Here is a 22799-nt window from a genome sequence, read left to right as displayed (position 1 = left end):
TATCCAGGATATCGTCTGCCTTGTTTGTAAACATGGGAATTCCCTCGTGCTTGTGACGTCACGGGAAACCCCTACTAAATTTCCCTTTGAGACAAAAGAGTTCCTTTCGTAACTTACGAAAAGTTACTAAAACGTGACTAGTCGTGTTGGGGTTACGAACTCGATAAGAACGTTTCGAGAATAGGTCGTAAACATTTTCTTAAGAATTCTTATCTTTTGGCGTAAGCAGTTAGGAATTCGCAGCTCTACGAACATTTCGAGAATAGGCTCGCTGGTTTGCTAGTTTTTCAGGACTAAATGTTAATATTGGCAAAAGTAAAATTATATGGATTGGATTTAAAGAGAGATCACAACATCAACTATGTAACAAATGGAATCTTTAATGGGTAGAGAGCTTTAAATTGCTTGGGATAGACTTTGATATAGACTTGGATGTTATGGTTGAAAACTGAATTATCAAGAAAACTTAAAAGAAATATTAAATCTAATGAGACCCGTGAAGATCCGGGTTGGAATTGCTCTTCAGTAACCCATGCTTGTCGTAAGGGGCGACTAACGGGATCGGGTGGTCAGGCTCGCTGAATTGGTTGACACCTGTCATCGTGTCTTAATGGGCTAGAACGATGCTCATGATGTTGATCACTGGATTGTCTGGTCCAGACTCAATTATTTACAGACCGGCGTCATATAGCTGGAATATTGCTGAGTGTGATGTGAAACTAAACTCACTCACTCACTCATTAGATCTAATGAAAATTTGGTCATTCCGGACATTGGGAAGACATACAATACTGAAATCACTTCTCTTGCCTAAATTGTACCATCTCTTGTCAATGCTACCTAATCCATAAAGATGGAGGAACTAGAGTACCACAATTTTTTAAAACAATCCAGTCACAAAAACTCTTGGCAAAAGACTCAAACCTCCAAAATATTTTCTTTGTAAATTTCTTTGAAATTGGTCCGAGTCAAACAAGAGAATATGCAACTAATATAATAATCATTTTAGGAGGATGTACTTTTGGCTTGGTTCCTACAGTCGCCAGTGGCTGAAGGGATGGTGTAAAACCAACTAGGGTCCATGCAGGTAGCAAAGGTACTGTAAGTCCCCATGGTCCCTAGTATGGTGATCTACCTTCAATTGTTGGCGATCTACAGCCTATTTTATATTGTATCGTCCTCAATAGTTAAAATATTTAAGATTTAATTACTAGTTTTAAATATATATCTGTGATAGTCTAGTTTGTTTTTATTACTGTCCTTTCTAACTTGTTTTAGTCACGATATGGCTGAAATATTGCCGGTGTGACTGTAAATTGTAACTCACTCATTCACTACTGTGCTTTCTCGACAGATATTTTACATTGATTACCGTGTTTTCATCGCTATGGCTGTAATATTGCCGATGCGATGTAAAATTATAACTCACTCACTCACTCACTTATGGCTTGAGCAGATTACATTGAAACCTTATTGGAAATACCACCATGTTTAGAAGATCTTTGTACATTTCCTTTGAGGTTTGACAACAAACTAATTATTGGAGATGAAACACCATTTTACTGGGATCGGTACAAGAAAGGAATAAGGACCTTTTACTGTTTACTGGATAATGATGAGTGAGTCAGTGACTTTAGTTTTACGCCGCTTTAAGCAATATTCCAGCAATATCACGGCGGGGGACAGCAGAAATAGGCTTCACACATTGTACCCATGTGGGGAATCGAACCCGGGTCTTCGGCGTGACGAGCAAACGCTTTGACCACTAGGGGATAATGATGAAAAATATTTGGATTTAATGATTTTGTAGCGATAACTTCGTAGCTTATCAAAGTCTGATCAGCTGTGGTAAACACCAGCAAAAATATAAAAACTTTTGCTACCCTAAACTCAGACCACTTATCATTAGAACTGCCTATAGTACCTTCCTACATTAATAAACGATCAGGTTCTGATAAGGGTAGTAAGTTGTTTTCCATTACTCTTCTCCCATCAATATTTAAGAACTCAGCCTCGAATTTAAAATGCGAAACCATTCTTGAATCCAACATTGATGAATCGGATTGGAAAACTTACAACATTATACCATTTAGATGTACACAGAGTTCAGAATTAAGATGGTTGCAAATGAAAATGATTAACCATATTTTAGGCACAAATTATTTCTGACATAAAATAAAAGTCAGTGACTCATCACTGTGTAGCTATTGTAATAATTCTAGTGAAACCACTTTTTGGCTATTTTGGGATTTTAATGTGATTTTGTGGAGAAAAATTGAAGAGTAGCTCATGTCTGATGCTGGAATAAGGATTATGCTATTTGGATCCAAGGAAAAGCGAAATAATCCTTTGAATATAATGTTCCTTCTGATTAAACAAACAATCTTTCACAACCGAAGATATGGGTGAGTGAGTGAGTGAGTTAAAATTTATCGTCACCATCGGCAGTATTTCAGCCATATCGTGACGAGAACAATTAATTTTATACATATTAAATAATGGTAAATTGTAAAAACCTGTTAACGAAGGACAGTAAAATAACTAGATTATCACAGATTCGAAATTAAAACTAGTAATTAAATCTAAAACAGTTTAACTATAGATGACAATACAAGGTAAAACAGGCTATGTATTGCCAACAACTGAAGGAAGATCACCATACTGGGGACCATGGGGACTTACAGTACATTTACTTCCTGCATGGACCCTACCTGGATTTACCTCATCCCTACAGCATTTAGCAATTTAAGATAATCTAGCCACAAATTAGACGAACATATATTCTACGATTAAAATGGTAGTAGGTTTACATTTACTTTGAATGTTTTAGGACTTACGTACCCTCTCAGGAGGACAATTATTTTACAGTACTTTAACCCCCTTTGTGGGCACAGCAACTGACAATCTAAGTTACTAATCTAATCTACATATCATTAAAATACATCTATCTACAGAACATATTCATCAAATTTCTTTAATTAAATCAATTTCTTTTCAAAAAGCAAGAATTTAATGAAAATGAACAGTATTAAAAAGATCCACAGTTTTAACATTGAAATATTTATCCCTTATGATGGAGAATTCAACACAGTCAAGCAGGAGATGCCTGACTGTGACTCTCTCATCACAATTGATACAAAACGGAGGATCTTCACCTTTTAACAGGTCGCATAATGACCTCCTCAAATCTGACAACCCAAGTAGGTGAAACCAATATAAGGTTTTATTTCATGTAATTTGTTAATCAGTCATTCCACCAAAATGGTGCCAATTGATGTGTATCCATATCGCCAGCATACACACGGTTATAGACATCTAAAAATAAACAAGAAACTGTATTGGGGGGACTCTAACTTTTGCTAGAAAACAAATACAATCTGCTTCACTACTGTTTGCTATCGGTGCCAGACAGTAGTCGTAATATGTTCAAGACACTAAAATGCAATGTCGCCAGTCAATTTCTATATGTAAATAAGGTGTGGTGCAATGCTGTTGTTGGAATTGTCAAAAATTAATGTTATTTCTTGGAGATAAATATGTTAAATTTCTTCGAGAAAAAGTTCAACCACATTGTACCAAATCAAAATTCAAAATTTTCTCGATGTTTTCATGTCGCCAAAACTCGTCTAACCTACGTAACGTTTTGATTATCACTAATGACTTCAACATACAACCAGAAATAATTGCATTTTTCATTCAGAAGGGTCAATAAATAGTCACTGAATAGACATTGTTACCATTAATGTCAACATTACAAATTATATATCTTTAGCATCGCGTTAGAACTGGATTTTGTGAATGTCGCATTTAAGGACCTATCCTCCATAACATGTATTTCTTCCTGTAAACATTCATCAGGGTTCCCACAGGCATGGCAGACCAAAATTCCTGACTTTTCCCTGACAAGTATAGATTTTTCCCTGACCATTTAAATGTAAAAACTGGCTTCCTTCCTCCCCTTCAGCCAGTCTGAACCACCCCTTTTAAGATATTTCCTTCACACATATCATAAATACATGCATTTGTTTTGTTAATATATCACATTTACCAAAACATTTATGTTTGTAACAAAGAAATTTTTCTCCTGCCACAATGCCACATAACACTAGGAGATACATTTGAGTATAACCATCATATATTCTTAGACAATGTCAGTAATGTATTATCTGAAAACTTTGTATTTTATATTAAAGGCTTTTGACAAAGAGCATAGATGTGAAAGTAATGATTTAACTGAATTGTTTCATTTAGGAACACAATTCTTCATTATCACAAAATCACGTAATATTACCACTTCAATTTTGTATTTTGGACTCAAAGTAACCTTTTCTTAACAAAACCTCTTTTCAAACAACTGTAACTTAAACACATAATACACACGAAATGCAGCAAATATGATTTAAAGAAAAAGGCATCCAATACAACTTTATAAACAATAACTGCAGCAATTACAGCCTTGTGACATTACCAGGTATGCTGACACTGTAAGTTTGGACAATAAAAGGTAAATGCTGCAGCAGACAGATTTGAAATATCACACTAGTATTCTTCTTTCAACTTTTTTTCTAGGTTCTCAATATCCTCACCAAGATGAATAATTTCTGTTTTGATCTACCCAGCCTTTGTTCTGTAAGCATTTGATTTGGTTATAAGTTCAAGTTTATTTTTCTTTTCAGCATTCAATGCCAGTTCATCAGCATCTTTCAGCAAAAGATTCACTTCATTTTCAAGGGGTTTTTTTCTTTTCTTTTTCGCCACAGCTTCTTCCTGAAGAGCAGTTCTCTTGAGTCCTTTTTCTGTTTCAGCTCTGTTTGCTTTCTGAGCATCCAAGTATGTTTGGTAACGATGCCTGGCTTGCCTGCAGTACTGCATCATTTTCTTTGGTATAGGCATGTCATGTAAGTTGACCTTGAATTCACTTAAAGCATCAAAAACTCTGCGCATGGCTATGATTGACATTTCACTCATATTTGTCTCCATGATATCCTGGTTGACAGAGAATCCTCTTTCAATACATGCCTGCCCATGTGATAAAGCAAGAAGCATGACAACTACATTCCACAACTCCAAAAAGTCTTTGTCTTCTCCAATACGTTTGTAGAAGAATGTATCAAGTCTGTCGACTTGACTTGGGCTTCCTGAAAGAAGCAGAAAAACTTCCTTTGTCATGATTTGCCATCTCAGTAAGCCATCTTCTGTACTTTCTCAGAACATCATCATTGAAGAAAGTAAATATCTGAAGTTCACTTGATTGCTTCCAGCTGAAACAACTTCTGTAGCACTGCTTCAAACTTCTTGCATGCCCTCTCAGGATTATCTGAATTGAATTTTGTTTTCTTGCTATTCATGATTGTTTATCTTCTGTTTATCTGTTGTAGTTAAAGAGTCTATCACCAGACCACAAGCATGCCGTCGACGATCTACTGATCTATAAAAAGAAAACCATGCAATACCCAACCCGAGACTTGAGTTAATTTTGTTAGATTCAAGAAAGCAACAAAACTCATCGATCTAGATATTAGTATCTGGTGACAGAATGAGCCTGTAAAAGGAAATACAGAAAATAAAAAAGCAGATATAGCAGATTTATCTCCACCACCACATACAGCTGTAAGAGAGAGAAATAGTAATCTTAATGGTTGCTCTGGAGGTAAGAGGTGCAAATCCCTTTTAACAGTCTTGCTTTGTGACTTTAAAAACATGAAATTCGTTTTGGATATACAGCAAAAATGTCAGAACATGTCATATTTTATAAACATAAACTGTACTTTAACAATGAAACTTATACGGTTAAGTTGACGAAAATGGGCATTCACAATTTGCAAGAAAACCACCATGGCCATCATACTACCATACCTAATTAGTGACATTCTGAGTTTTGATTTTTTTTTTACCATAACCTTACATTTCCCTGACTTAAACCCCAAATTCCCTGACTTTTCCCTGACTTTTGAAAACATATCCAAATTCCCTGACATTTCCCTGACTTTTAGTGAAAAGTCAAAATCCCTGACTTTTCCCTGACCTGCGGGAGCCCTGATTCATTTAACAAAGACTGAATTTACTCAATAAATAATTGATGAAAGAGGACATAAAATATGTAACTTAAATGCGCACATGATGACAGGTTTTGTAATTAGATTTCTGTGATGAAAAAAATCCTAACCTCCATAACTTATAACTTCCGTAACGGTAATCTATATAGCAAAGCGGACATTGTTTCACAGGGTTCTATGGACACATGGTGGATGTTACGTTTGTTTGGTTTTGATAAAACAGACAGTTTTAATATATGTCTCAAATTAAAATTCTAGTATAACCTCCGTAACATTTTGCAAGTTACAGCATATATTGCTTTGTTGCTTTTAGAAATACAGTGATATTGCATTTTCTGAATTATTACATTGGTATTAATGCTATTGTTTCATGTTTATGCTTATATTTGAAAACTTCATGTCAAATTATAACTTCCGTAACAGGGAGAAATCTATGTAAATTTGGCATTACTGGTCATGTCGTTTGTTTCGCAGTTAAGTAAACTGTGGTATTCTTAAAGTTCAAACATCTGAAATATTGATAAAGTTTTTGTTTTGACTCATTATGGTGTATGTTTTATATAAACACATTTGGAATAAAACATTTAGTTTAATTGTTCATCAGACACGAATGTTTTCACAAACAGTATCTGATTATAAAAGCTCGAGGTAAACAAAGTTTATTGTGCTTCAACATAATACGTATTCCTCTTTAATGTGACAAATATGTAACTGGCATGTCGTAATTGGGAGAGATTCAATCTGAAGTATATAATAATTCTCACCTCCGTAACAGGAGTATACAAAGGTACATTTGAAGGTGGTATATCTCGAAAACCAAACATATCTTGTGAGTGAAAGGTTTGGTTTGAATAGGTTGGATGTTTGTTTTCAAGATATAAATGTCATTTCATTAATATTAGATATTTCATTGTTTGGTGTATGTGTAATCACAAGTGAGTCCATTTTGCTGGAATGACTGTTATACCTACTCAGGTGTCCCACTTCTTTTGCATCAGATAACGGATGTAGGTTCTAATGCTAGCTTTGTAATCAGAGTATGGAATAAGAAGTGGTGTCACAGATTTATTGTGTGCTACCTTGGCAGCAAAATCAGACATTGTATTCCCAGAAATGCCAACGTGGCTGGGTAACCAACAAAAGACGATGTCGCATTGGCAAGTAGCAAGCTCATTTTACAATTCAATAATTTCTAATAAAAGTGGATGTTTACAAGAAAGATTTTTAATAGTCTGAAGACACGAAAGAGAATCGGAAAAGATTATGTATTGTTTATATATACGGTGTTTATTAATATATTTAAGAGCTGTTAATATGGCATTAGCTTCTGCTGTGAAAATAAGCTGTTATTTGGTACTCGAGAAGATATTGTTCTGGATCCAATGACAGTGGCAAAAGCAACAGCGCCACCATCCTTAGACCCATCCGTAAATATGGATTTGTATGTATTATATTTACTTTTTAATTGATTAAATTCTTGTCTGTAGTGTAATTCATTAGTTTCTGGCTTTTTAAAAGTTGTCAGTGTCAGGTAAACTTCAGGCCTCACTAACTGCCAAAGAGGAGAAAAGAGAAGGCGGGAAGGAGAAATATTTTGTAACTCAATGCTAGCTGCAGAAAGGAGATGAGTTGAGTTGAGTTGAGTTGAGTTGGGCTTTACGTCACATTGGCATTATTCCAGCCATATAGTGACGAGAACAAGTTTGCATTCATAAACATTGTAAGTACAGAGTCGGAATGAGTTTTATTTCAAAAACATATATTCATTACATTGTCATTTAAAAACAGAAAAAGTCATAGCACCAACTTTAAAAGCAGGCAGTTCGTTAGTCGCATAACGCAATAACAATTTATGATACAGATCAGACTTCCCTCTGGTTTAGCTGCAGCATCGGCTTTTGTGTTACCTGCTATGCCGACGTGACCCGGCAACCAGCAGAGGACGATGTCACATTGGCCAGTAGAGAGGTCATTGTAAAGTTCTAAAATGTCCTTGAATGATTTTGATGACTTGAAGGCAAGATAATGAATCTGTGAAAACGATGAAGTTTTGGAATGATTCTGCTGTTTAATATAGGTCAAAGCTGAAAAGATAGCTTTGGCCTCGGCAGTGAAAATGGAACTGTTGTCGGGAATCCTAGAGGAGACAGTCTTGGATCCAATGACTGTAGCACTGGCAACTTGGCCCTCATCCTTGGATCCGTCTGTGAAAATGGATCTATGTGTGTCATACTTGGAACGTAACTGGTTGTATTCCTGCTGGAACACCAACGGATTTGTTTCGGACTTTTTTAGTTTGGTGAGGGTAAGATCGACCTGTGGTTTCACCATCTGCCAGGGTGGTGAAGACAGGAGTCGGTAAGGTGCTATGATATTGAGACTAATTTTAGCTGCAGATATGTGTGGTTGAATTCTGATTCCAAGTGGTGGAACCAGGCTTGGCAGTTTAGGAAACAGGTTTTCATAGAGAGGGTTGAAAACACAATTGTATGCTGGATTGGACTCATTTGAACGTAATTTAGTGATATACTGCAGTGAAAGTTTAATGCGGCGTTGTTCAAGGGAAGGTTCGTTAGCCTCTGCATATAGACTGTCTACCGGAGAGGTCCTAAAAGCTCCCAGGCAGAGCCGCAGGCCTTGGTGGTGGATAGAATCTAATTTTTCTAAATTGCTTTTGCATGCTCCACCATAAACAATGGAGCGGTGGTCTAGTTTAGAGCAACTCAATGATCTGTACAAGTGAAGGAAGGTAGTCTGATCCCTTCCCCACTACTTTTAGTAAGTCCAGAGCCTTCAAGCACTTGGTTTTCAAATATTTTATGTGTGGTAAGAACGTCAGGTGACGGTCGAATATGAGTCCCAGGAATTTGGCCTCTCCTACTACCTTGATGTGAGTACCATCTAAAGATAGGTCTGAGTCCTTGTGTGGTTTGTATTAACGACAAAAGTGAATACAATTTGTTTTGGATTTTGAAAACTTAAAGCCATTTTCATTAGCCCATTTTTGGATTTTGTTAAGGTAGAGTTGTAGCTGCCTTTCTATTGCGTGCATGTTCTTACAACGACATGATATATTGAAATCGTCCACGAAAAGGGACCCATCAACACATCCATTTTTGGATTTTGTTAAAGGTCACATGCAACCAAAAAATCAAACATAATTAAAACCCAATTATCACTTATTCATGACATATAGTATACATTGCTGATTATGAAAAAACATATAAACTAAATTATAAGTGTACAATCGCAAATCAAAAGTGCAATATTTTGTACTTGGGTTTACTTCCCTAGGAACGAAGCAGCCGCGATACCGAACCCACTCAGAGCGGGTGGGTGTGCACTCAAGTGTAACGGCTGGTTCATTTGCCAAAGCCCTCACGGCTCATCGTGTGTGTATATTTAGAGATGTTGGGTTTTGTAAATACATGCTCATTTTTGATGTATAACATTTTGCAATCAACAGACATCATAACATGTCATGTGTACAAGTATCACACCTGCCTGTCTGTGTAATTACATAACGTGACAGAGACCGAACTCTGGCCATAAATCAATGCGTTTCGTTTGTGGTGTATAGCCTGATAGGTGTTAAGTTCAAATTGCATGTGGTCAGTGATCGAAGTTGTGTATTGAATATTGTCATTAGCAGACGGGCAGGCAGACACATAGGTGCCAATAAAACAGACATTGAGTTCTTGTCTGTGACAACGACATATCTATATCACAGTTAGAAATTCTGCTAATGCTAAATAATGACACTGCTTTTAAGTATCGAACTGAGAAAGTGACTCGGTAAGAAGAACGTGTGGTGAAATAGACAAATGAAATTATATAAACAGTTACATCGGTAATCTACTGTCATAACATATGAAAAGCTCGCGCCTGTGAAATATCAACAAAACATTAGAAAAATAGCTCACATCAAAGCCTTCACCGAGTATTCACCGGACAACCCGCTTCCAAGCTGCGCGAACCTATTTCACTGGGCAGGTGCTATGAGCGCAGCCCAGCTGTTGAAACCACTTCAATTCCCCCAAGCGCTGGGGGAAAATTAGTGAATCGTTTGAACTCCGATTTAGCGCGGTTTTTTTCATCGCGTTATTTTTCAACTTTATAAGTTGAATTTGCATTTTTGATAATTTGTTTCGGTAAGTCCGTATCGAAAGGTATCAGAATCGGCAAAGTTGTGTTTTACGTTGCATGTGACCTTAAAGACAGAGTTGTAGCTGCCTTTCTATTGCGTGCCTGTTCTTACCAAGACATGAAATATTGAAATCGTCCACGAAAAGGGACCCATCAACACAACTGTTCAAGACGTTAGTGAGGCTGTTAATTTTGATGCTAAAAGGGTGACAGACAGAATGCTGCCTTGAGGGACACCTTGATCTTGGTGGAAAAAATCAGACAATGTGGAACCTACCCGTACTTGAAATTGTCTGTTGTTTAAAAACTAAGATATGAACTGAGGTAATCTGCCCCTCAATCCAAATTCATGTAAATCTTTTAAGATACCATGTTTCCACGTTGTATCGTATGTTATTTCTAAATCGAAAAAGATAGATACTGTATGCTGTTTGTTGACAATGGAATTTTTTATAAAGAATTTTTTATAAAAGATTCCAGACGCACCAGATGATCAATGGTACTTTGGTTCTGAAACCACATTGGAGGTCACTAAGAAGGTTATTGGTCTCCAAGTACCAGATTAATCGATTGTTGACCATGCGCTCCATGGTTTTACAAACACAGCTAGTTAATGATATAGGACGGTAGTTGGAGGGATCAGTATGATCCCGGCTAGGCTTTGGTATATGGATGAAGCCACGAAGGATGAAAGTTGCCAGTTGTCCAAATGTCATCAAATATATTGAGTAGTGTTTCTAAACTTGAATCAGGGAGGTGTTTTAGAAGCTGATAATGAATATCATCAGCTCCAGCCGCGAGCCTGCCCCAGGGCAGTACTCACTTCATGGAGAGAAAATGTTTCATTGTAATCCTCACCATTATCAGAGTTAAAATTGACTGATTTCTTTTCTTGTTGGGTTTGGTATTTCTGGAACTTTGGGTTATAGTTTGACAAGGAGGAGTGGTTTGCCAAAGTTAAAAATGGTGAGATAAAAAGAGGTAAACGACCGCTCAAACCGAAATCATGTAAATCCTTCAAAATGCCGTACGTCCAAGTAGTATCATAGGCTTTCTCCAGATCGAAGAAGATTGATACTACGTGTTGTTTATTTACAATAGCATTCTTAACATAGGATTCTAATCGTACTATAGGATCAATAGTACTTCGGTTTTTGCAGAAACCGCATTGAATATCTGTGATAAGATTATTGGTTTCCAAATACAAAACTAATCTATTGTTTACCATTCGTTCCATGGTTAACTGTTAACGATATAAGGCGATAATTGGAGGGATCTGTATGATACCGACCAGGCTTTGGTATGGGGATGACATGGCATTGTGCCATGAAGGAGGAAAATTCCCTGAAGTCCTAATATGGTCAAATATTTCTAAAAGTGCCAAAAGACATGATTCAGGCAAATGCTTTCGTAGCTGGTAATGAATGTTATCATCACCAGCTGCAGTATCATGAGCTTGCTGAGGAGCGGTATATAGCTCATGTAATAAAAATACTTCATTATAATCTTCTCCGTTATTAGAGTCAAAATTAAGTTTTTGTTTTTCTTGTGTATTTTTATATTTCTGAAAATCAGGAATATAATTGGATGATGAAGAATTTCTAGAAAGAGTTTCACCAAGTTTATTTCCAATGTCACGCTTACCAGTTATCAATGCGTTTCCTGCTTTAAGATGTTGAACAGAAGATTTAGAACCTTTGCCTTTTAATTTCCCTTAGACATGGGTGTGTGTGAATTAATTTGGAGACATATTTTCCTCCAAGATTGGCGCTTGTTTTGTTTATAAGCACGTCATGCCTTGGCACCAGTAGTTTTAACATTATTTAAATTATGAACAGTAGGATGTCTGCGAAAGTATTATTCCGCTTTCTTCCTACACTTTCTTGCATGTTTGCACTCATCATTAAACCATGGTTTACGAATATGAGGAGTTGCAGAGGACTTAGGAATTGATTGGTCGGCAATGTCATTTAACCGAGCTGAAAATATTTCTGTAGGATCTGATATGTCTTTAAAATTGTCCCGTATTAATTTTCCCAAACACAATGTTTCATACAAATGAATTGGCCTTCGAAAAACTCCATCGTGATAAAGGTGGATCATCATCTGGTTTGATAGCTTTTAGGACAGTAGGGAAGTGATCACTTCCACATAGGTCATCATGAACGGACCATTCAGACTCGTTGTAGACAGCTGAATCAGCAAGGGACAAATCAAGCGAAGAATAAGTTCCTGTAGCAGGATGTAAATATGTGCTTGAATCACAAATTATCAGAAAGAAAATCTTCTAGAACCTTCCCCTTATTGTCTGTGCTCGTGCTTCCCAATAGAGGGTTATGCCCGTTGAAATCGCCCATGATGATACAGGGCTTAGGGAGCTGATCATACAGATTCTGAAGATCATATTGTCGAAGCGTAGATGAAGGTGGAATATACAGTGAGCACCCGGTAAATGCAAAGTAATGCGACTAGCTACGGCTTGAAGATTATTATTTAGGTGGAAGTCACTATGAATAACATTATTTCTGACGAATATAGTAGCACCTCCAGGTGCTTTATCCCCTGGAGGAGAAAATGAATGATAACACTTGTACTGTCTTAAATCAAATATATCTGTATGTTAAGGTCTCTTGTAGGCAGAATGCCGATGGTTTAAAATCCTGAATTAACAACTGTATCTCTTTTAAGTTCTTTTTAAGTCCCCTGCAATTCCATTGAACTAGATTTGGTGAATGACTCATGGTAGTTTAATTATCTAAGGAGCAGTAACAGGAGATACTGCTCTCCCTTTCTTTTCGGTGAGTGACCATTTGTATGGCCAACAGTGCTCACACGGGTGGGTACTTCAGTATCCATATCCTCAAGCAAACCATATTTTCAAATTATGGAATTTTTTCTTTGTATCCACTTTAGTAGATTTTGACGGTTTGACTTGTGATTCTGTTTGTGTAGAAGATGATGTTCCTTTGGGTTTTAATGATGGCTGATTTTAATCTGATGCTTCATTTGTAGTGAGTACTGTTACAGAACGGCATTTAGGTTGTTCCGATTTCACCCAAGTTAGATCAGTTTGACAGAGCATAGACGTTGTCACCTTTTTGGCTGCTGCAGCATAAGACGGACGTAAGGGATTTTCAAGTGTAAGTAATCTAGCTTGTTTTCTGGTATCGGAGTAACTGATTCGTTCTTCACAATTTCTGCACAGTGGCCTCATATTTCCACATGGGACAGTCTTTTGATGATGCCATATGATCACCTTTGCAATGTAAGCACTTGATTGTGTTATTACATGTCTTCCCACCATAATCAGATTCTCCACATCTGAAGCAAGTCAATTTTACCCATGTCCGAACTTCTGGCAATTCAAACAACGGGTAGGGCGTGGAATAAACAGACCCATAGGCATAGAAATACATCCAACCTTAATAGAACTCGGCAGTACTGGCGTGTCAAAAGATATGTGTTTGAGGGAAATAAATGGTCATCTTTGCGATAAGTAAATCGTTTGGCCTCAATGATACCGTGACTTCTAAGTTCAAAGACGATTTCTTAGAGTCATAACCAAGACTTCGGTCTCTATCACGGATAAGACCATAAGAGAAGTTAAGGGTTTTATGTGCAGAACAGGTAATTGGAATGTCCGCTAATTTGGTTGAAGTCATTAGATTAATGGCCTGGGATTTCCTAGCACCAAAAGACTTCCACACCGTAATTTTGTAACGTCTTTCAAATCACCGGCTTTACCTTGTAGTCCCTTTTCCAAAAGAAATGGTGAATAGGAAGTAAGGGCACGCTCACCCTTTGCTTCCAGGACAAGAAAACGTGGCCAAGGATCCCTTTCGGAATACAATAATTTGGTAACAACTTCATCTTCATCAGAATCAAGTTCAGAATCAGATTCTGGAAGTTGACGTTTTTGGTTTTTTTGGATTGTGTTTACCCATGATGAAATGTATAGTGGTTCAGCAAAGCTGTTCCCTGCCTGCCATAGAGCGCCAACGAGGGCGAGTTGAGTTGAGTTGAGTTGGGCTTTAGGTCACATCGGCATTATTCCAGCCATTTTTTGACGACAACAAGTTTGTATTAATAAACATTGTAAGTACTGAGGAGGAATGAGTTTTATTTCAAAACTTATATTCATTACATTGTCATTTTAAAACAGAAAAAGTCATAGCACCAAATTTAATAGCAGGCAATTCGTTAGTCACATTACACAGTTACAATGTATGATACAGATCAACTTCCCTCAGGTAGTTCACTATCAGATGAGCGCTCTCGCGGGAGAACAGATCTTTCAGATTTGTTGCATCATAGTGTGAGTCCCTTGCAGACGATAGGTCGAGCAGAATATGCTTGATGGTGAAAACAAACATCGCAAGAGACACACATGGGGGTTCCATCCCCATCCGTTTTCAGCAGATAGTCATGTGTAAACCAACTGTGGCTAATACGACATCGTCGTAAAATTACCTCATCACGTCCTGACTGACAACCCAAGTAGGTATAACCAATTGTTGGCTTCAGTTCATACAGTTTATTCCTTCCTACTTGAGTGTCCCACCTCTTATGGATGAGGTCCCGAGTATAGCTTTTGATAGTGGGTTTGAAGTCACTGTACGGGATCAGCAATGGAGAAAAGGGCTTGTCAAGAGTTGCTTAAGCTGCAACATTGGCTTTTGGGTTACCTGCTATGCCGACGTGACCCGGCAACCAGTAGGCCAGTAGAAAGGTCGTTGTAAAGTTCTAAAATGTCCAGAATGATTGGGTGACTTGAAGTAACGTTTTTAAGTGATTGATGTCATACTTAAGCGGTATTCCAGCAAACTGACACCAAAGGGTTACAGGAATGGTATAGGTATACTCCAGCTAATCAAAAAGATCAACCAGATTGGCCCATGAGCCACCACCTCCTGGCATAGGACTCTTGGCAATTTCAAAATATCCAAGGCCCAAAAATATATATATGTGCAAATAATATATTTACCATGCGCAGGGCTTGGCGTGACCAGCCGATTGACAGTTCCTGGAACCAGTGCCCTCAACTACCAGACTACCGTCCTCCACTGACACAGGGGCGTAAACCCACGGGAATCGGGTTGGTGGACCCCGAAGGTATGGAATAGTACCAGAATAATTTCCTGCCAATACTATTATGTCTCAAATTGTATTACTTTATTACTTTTACAACCTGCTCATATGATAAATTTACAAAGTTTTGATCATCGGTACATACTTTATTTGCGTCATATATCATCTGCTTTGGATATAGTCCAAATCTAACATTATTGAAATTTAGCAAAGACTGTAGATCAATATTCATGTATGTCCATAGTTGTGTAGAGTCTGTTGTTAGCTTCTTTATACAATAAATATTCTTTTTTCTGTACATGAAGGTGTTAAAAGCATGCGATTGTCAACCTTTCATTGCTTATACGTGACACGTGATCTGTACTCTGAAAAAATTGTGCAAATTAAAAATATAAAGTTCGATTAGATATTGGCAATGAATGAGAAATCAGATTTTAAACACATTAATAAAAGTCGACGGTTTTCTTGAGGTTTTAATCCTGATACGGGAAAAAGCTGCATCTTTTGGGAATGACTGATAAAGCAAATGTATAGACCTACCTGTCTGCACAGAACAGTAAAATAACTGTCTATCACAGATCTACACCTAAAACTAGCATATGATCATAAAACGCTTTTTCTATCTTTAACAATACAACATAATAATGGGCTATAAGTCGCCAACAATTGTAGATTTCATCAGCTCACGTAGTGAGCGCCATGAAATCATAATTTGATGAGTAACCCAAGGCAAGATATGAAAGTGTTATCTCCGCGCCACCAGGTGGCGCAAACCAGCTTTTTCAAAGTCCCGCGAAAATTCGCCATTACCAGCTTACAGCTAGCAGGAGAACAGCGAGAAGCAAAACCGGGTCCAAGCTCATCAACAATAATTTTAATGCTCAACAATAGCAAAACAATGCATACATGGCATCTGGACGGAATTGAATTAGAGTATTAAAGTCACTATCAAGCCACAAAGGGCTCCACACTGTCAGGCTGTCCGGACACACTGGAGATCGTCAGAACACAGGACTCCATCTTTGGCTAGGTCCTACCTGCAACAAAGGTGAACTATTTTAGTACCGAAGGCAAGCAAACGGGATGGGTGGGTGGGAACACTTTCATATCTTGCCTTCGGTTACTCATAAAATTATGATTTCATGGCGCTCAGTACGTGAGCTGATGAAATCTACAATTTCATTTCGCAGCCATAATCTACTCTCTTGACAAATATACTTCAATACATTCAACTACACACAAGGATCTGTCCTCCTCAAACCTAAAGAATTCTAACACATTATGTGTTTTCCCTGGCCTACAAGTTTTTGTTCTTTTTGTCAAATGAAAGGTTACCCTATCCTCTTTGATACACATATATCTTGTGTCTAACTGCTGAAGCTCTGACGCCCTTCCAGCGGAGGTTAACGCTAACAGCATAGCCAGTTTTCCTGTGAGAAGCTTATCGGAGAGATTCGCATTATCCCCCCAACCCTTGATGGCACCCAAAACCTTCTCAACATCCCAAGTTTTGGTATATCTAGGGGTTGGTATCCTTTCATTAAGGATTGTCCGCATATGCTCGCAGACCACAGGCAACTGACCCACCTTAACACCCCTAAGGAGCATGATTCTTGGAGATTGCTGACCGATGAGCATTAATTGTCAGGTACTTTCATCCCTTATCGTAAGGGAAAGTCAGATAATCTATAACAGCGGAAATAGGTGACTGAACGGGATCAATTTCCCGTTCGTGACACCAGCAAACCCACTGTCCCCAGGCGCTTTTGTAAGCTGCCCTTGTTCCTGACCGCCATGCTCTAGCATGAAGGTCTGCAGATCCCTCTGATATTCCAGCTGTTGAGTGGGATTCCCTGAAACCTTCCAAACTGCTAGATGCAGTGTCTTCAGCTCCCCTAACGGGTGGACCTGACCCGAAGGCGAGGTTAAGAGATCCCGAGTTAGTGGTAGCCTGATTGGGTTCGGCACTGCCATCTCCAGCAAGAGAGGGTACCAGCCCTGAGCCTGCCACAGGGGTGTCACTACCACTAGTGTCTCCACCACACCACACCACACACACACACACACACACACACACACACACACCTTCCTTACTTTGGCCAGACATCTCCCCACCACAATGAACGGAGGGAACGCATATGCAGTGTTCTGATAATGTTTCCAGTTCTGGAGGAAAGCGTCCGTCGCCAAGGCACCTGGGTCTGGTTTCCAACTGACATACTGGCTCAGCTGTTTGTTCAGCCTGGACGCAAACAGGTCCACTGATAATGGTCCAAAGAGCGACAGAATCTGCTTGAACATGACTCTGTTCAACAACATCCAATCGCTGCTGTCTTGGTAATTCCGAGACTGCCAGTCTGCCACAGAATTCAGAATTCCCGGCAGATGTTCCGCTGTCAGGTTTATTGATCTTGCAGCACACCATTTCCATATGGCCTTGGAGAAGCCGTTTAACAAACGGGATTTCGCCACACACACACCACCCCTCCCCCACCTCTGACTAAGCGTGCAACTGCCGTTTGGTTGTCCAGCCTCATGTGAACACACATTTTTTTCTTGTTCTTTGTGAATGATTTTAGAGCTGCAAGGAGCTCTTTCACATTGATGTGATATGATAGCTCTGTGGAACTCCACACGCCCTGAGTTGTCTGACCCTGACATACTGCCCCCAGCCCTTGTTGGAGGCGTCCGAGCCCACTGTCAGATCCGGTATGGGGGAGATAATGGCTCTGCCACTGAACTGTTCCATTTGACTGATCCACCATGCAACTTCCTCTCTCGCCTCGTGATCCAGAGTCAATGGGAGTTTCGAAAGACTTCCCCTGAATCAACGTTCGTATTTGTATCATTTGGAGGTATCTGCACTGCAAAGTTGCAGGAAGAATGGCCTGAACAGATGATAGCAGTTTTCCCACCAGCTGAGACACCTGACGCACTGTTACAGAGAGATTGTAGTACATCTCTGCACTGATTCTTCATCTGATCCACCTTCCCCTCCGGTAGGTAGAACGTCATTTCTGTGGAGTCTATACAAAACCCCAGGAATTCTATCCTTCTTGTCGGCACTAACTGAGATTTCTCCTATTTTATTGTGAAACCGAGGGATTGGAGGAGGAAAAGAAGGGAATCCCTACACTTGAGAAGACCCTGACGACTGGTGCTCACCAGCCACACATCGTCGAGATAAATAATCATCCTCATTCCCAGGCATCCGAGAAACGCTACCACCGGTCTCAGCAAGTTTGTGAAATGGCGCTGCGCAGAGGCCAGACCGAAAGGAAGGCAATTGAATTAAAAAATCATACCATTCCATTTGAACCGGAGGTACCTTTTGTCTTTTTCTCCATTGGAACAGCAAAGTATGGGTCTTTTAGATCTACTTTGCACATGAAGTCTCCTATTCTGAGAAGATCTCGAACCATGAACAAACCCTCCATCTTGAAATGCTGGTATTTCAGATGACGGTTTAGCCTTTTTACGTTTATTACAGGACAAAAGCCTGCACCCTTCTTTGGGATCAAGAAAAGGTGGCTTAGAAACTGAGGCGGTGTCCCTTCCACCTGTGATATGGCCCCCTTCTGAAGGAGTTCTTGTATCTCCTGGTCTATTAGATTCCTTTCCTTTATTGAGAAGGATGGAGTGTTTGATGGGGATTTCTGAAAGGGAGTGGAGACCCAATCCAACTTTGCTCCCCCCACCAGTGTAAGAACTGACTGGTCGCAAGTCATCTTCTCCCAATTTTCTAGAAAGAAATGAATTCTCCCTGCCAAAGGAACGTTTGGAGCCAGCTTGGTCAAATTCAAACCTAGCACTGGGGCCACCAGATTTTCGTTTTTGTGCAGGGTATCTAAATCTAAGAACAAGTGTTCTAACTTATTTTTTAAGGGGTAAGAAACTTGCTGATACATACCTTTTGCCTCTCTTGTACTGGGACAAACCTCCACTGCTAACAGTCCACCGGTATATCCGCGCCCGGAAACCTGTCTGCCTCCCGAGGGCACAGGCCGAAAGGGCTGCTTGAACATGGGTCTGGACCCATAAACTAGCAGACTGTGGAGGGTTAGGTTGTGCTTTTGGCTTATGCACAAATTTCAGTTTCTTTTTAGGGGCTGAAGTGCATCAGGCACTTCTCTAGCCTCCCTACGATTTTTTCCAATGTCTTTCAAGACTTGCCGAAAACCGTCGCAAAACAATTGGGCCTCGGTGTCACTGAAGACGTTGGCATGTTTTCTCATCAAGGATTTACTCTTTTTGAGATCCTTTGTAAATTTGCACAAAGTAGCTAGCCTCTTTTTGTAGAGTTCAAGGCTACATTAACTTGGCCTGTGCAACATATCGTTTTCTCAACTAAGTCAATCACACTCGAAGTCTAACTAAGTAGACTGATCATTACGGGCCTGTTCAAGTAGAGCATATAAAGCCCCTAAAGGACCCATAACTCTCATGAGCCTGGACTGAATGGATCTTAGACCCTTGTCAGCTCCCTTCTCATTACTTATCCCATTTTGTTCCATAAGGGATTCAATAATGCCATCCATCTGAGGGACTTCAAAACCTTACCCTCCGGTATAGGACATTCCTCTAACACACGTTCCATAGTCTTGTCATCTATGAAAGTGGTGAAATGCTTGGTAATGTAGTCCACTTTTCCCTTAGGGAGCCTACAGCGAGGGACATTAGATGCCCCATGAGGGTCAAAACGTCTAGGTTCTGTCAGGGTGTCCCCCATATTCGAGGTACCCTGCACAGACCACGTGCTATCACCCCTTCTGGCTCTCGTATCGCTCAAAAACGAACGTTTCGAGACAGCATCGTCGTCTGAGTCAGATTTGTTTTGATCGACCCGAATCTACCGCGTCCGAAACCAACAGTTTCATACTCGGGGCAGTATTACCTGCCGGTACATTGACCACGTGTTGCCCATCGTTATTTTCCTTATTTTGACAAAGCAATGGCGAACTAGACATGTTTTATAATGTCTTATGTTCGTAGAAACAATACATTAAACCAATTATGCAAGAAAAGTACTAACCTCCAGCTAAAAAGCGAAATGCAACTGTAACCTTCACGAGTCGACTTCTAGCTGAAAGCTGGTAATGGAGAAAGGCGAATTTTCGCGGGACTTTGAAAAAGCTGGTTTGCGCCACCTGGTGGCGGGGAGATAACACTTGAGTATCTTGCCGAAGGTTGCGAAATGAAATTGAAGGTAGAACATCATACCATGGGGACTTACAGTGCTTTAGCTACCTGCAAGGACCACAACTTAATTTACACCATCCCTTCAGAAGCTAGCGACAGGAGACAAAACCAGCCATAAATTAAAATCACACATATTCTAAGATTAAAAAACATCATAGGTCTAAATTGTCTTTGAATGTTTTGGTATTGATGTGCATGTACATGTATCCTCTCAAGAGGACAATAATTTTCCAATACTTTAACCCCCTTTGAGTGAGTTGAGTTAACATTTGAAGTCACAGCGGCAATATTTCAGCCAAACTGTGACTAAATCGAGTTATAGAATTGTAATCATTAAAAGTAAATTAAAGACACCTGTCAATGAATGACAGTAAAACAACTAGACTGTCACAGATATAAATTCAAAACTAGTAATTAAACCAAAAAAAGATTCATTAAACAATATCAAACCAGGCTGTAGATCGCCAACAACTGAATGTGGAGTAAAATACTAGGGACCATGGGGGTCCCAGGCAATGAAATACACCATCGTACCATTTACAAAAATGACAGAAACAACCCGATTTGTATTTAAATGTAATTGCAGTTCCTTTTGTAGCGCTTGTTCTTTATTCTAATCGTTACAAAAATTACACTGAAATTATTTTGTTGAATTAGGATGGCAGACTCCCAGCCTGGTAGAAATTATAGAATACGTCACGAGCGTTGAAAGATGGTACCTCGGTCAAAGCGAGTTCAGCACACACAACTGACAAATAGCGAGTTATGCCGATAATGGCAAAATGGAAAACAATGCAAGCAAGCTACAGAAACTGTTTTCGCGATAATATATATCTCATGGGGACCAGTAACTGCCCCCTTTGTATGAGTGGCTTTATCGTTTGCTAAAGGCGGCGTAAAACCACTTTACTCAGTCAGTATTAGAAGTAATATTTCTGATTGCAATTCGGTTTATTCATGACTATCTGCTAAAACGGATGGGGATGGACTCCTATTAAAGTGTTCACCATCAAGCATATTCTGCTTGACTGTGTGGACTTATCGACTGCAAGGGACTCACATTATGATGCGAGATATCTGAAAGATCTGTTTTCCCGCGTGAGCGGGCATCTGATTGAAACTACCTGAGGGATTGACCTGTATCATAAATTGTAACCAAATTGCTTGCTATTGTATTTGGTGCTATGACATCACGGACCTTGGACTTACATGGAAACTTTATCTCGTCATTATATGCTGGAATAATGCCCATGTAAAGGTCACGTAAATTTTCCATTTGTAGTTATACTTTTAAATGAAGAACAAAACTATGCATTTATGGTTATGCATACATGGCCGAAGCTAAGGACTACGTATCACTGTTTTCGATAAAAAATCAATAAAGGTCAAAATGATCGGAATTTTCCCCGCCTAAATTGGGTTACATGTTTGCATGATGGCTTTATCGTTTATCACTCACGGGAAATAATTGCAATTGTCTAGTATTCTCCTTTAAAAACATAATAAACAGCCACTAGCAATCACGGTTACTAATTTATGCTACCATGTATAAAATATCATTTAGCCATTTACAAAACATATTACTCAATATTTATCAAGTAATGTTATTTCCTTTAAAATTCAATTATTAAATGATAATTAACATTACATAAAAGATCCTTCAATGTTTTGACATTGAAATATTTATCCCTTGTGATGGAAAAATCAATACAGTCAAGCAGGACATGCTCGACCATGATTCTTTCATCACAAAAATGCAAAATGGAGGATCTTCGCCTTTAAACAAATACCCATGAGTATATCTGGACTCACGGTCCAAGTAGGTGTAACCGATGTGGGTTTTATGTATAGCAGAAATTCCCCTCGGTTTTGGTAGAGAATGGAAGACCGAGGGAGGGGGAAATCCCAAGGGACTTTAGATTTCCCTCCTCCCTCGGTTTTACATTCTCTACCAAAACCGAGGGGAAGTGTTTTCCCTAACATATCAACCGTCAATGATGGATAATTATAATGTAGATGATCATTTAATGAAGCTACAGAACAATAACAATAACTGAAGCGCAAGGGAAATCAATTTAATGACAGTAACTATAAATAGATAATTCAAGCCCAACGTCTTCTTTGGCGCGGCAGCCTTCAGGTAGAGCGTCCGCTTATTAGCCTGATAGATGCGGTTCAAATCCTGCAGTTTGAAATTGATCTCGGACGATATTTTTCAATTGATTTCAAACACTCATATATCATTTGAAAGATGATGTTCATATAGAGTTAGGGAAAAAAACGTGGGAAGAGGTCTTACTTACAAAAAGT

The 22799-nt window shown here is 39.0% G+C and overlaps 1 long non-coding RNA gene across 1 annotated transcript; it reads right to left on the bottom strand.

Annotated features, from left to right (window-relative positions):
- Window positions 1–16152: 16152 nt before the first annotated feature.
- Window positions 16153–19241, bottom strand: LOC124286480. Its single transcript, XR_006901043.1, has 2 exons — window positions 19201–19241; window positions 16153–16327 (listed from the first exon to the last, which is right to left on the bottom strand). It is a non-coding gene; the product is annotated as an uncharacterized LOC124286480 (long non-coding RNA).
- Window positions 19242–22799: the final 3558 nt, after the last annotated feature.

This window comes from Haliotis rubra, unplaced genomic scaffold (assembly GCF_003918875.1).
Source record: "Haliotis rubra isolate DU_JTF1 unplaced genomic scaffold, ASM391887v1 Scf384, whole genome shotgun sequence".
NCBI lineage: Eukaryota > Metazoa > Mollusca > Gastropoda > Lepetellida > Haliotidae > Haliotis > Haliotis rubra.
This window is presented reverse-complemented; position numbering and strand designations above follow the sequence as displayed.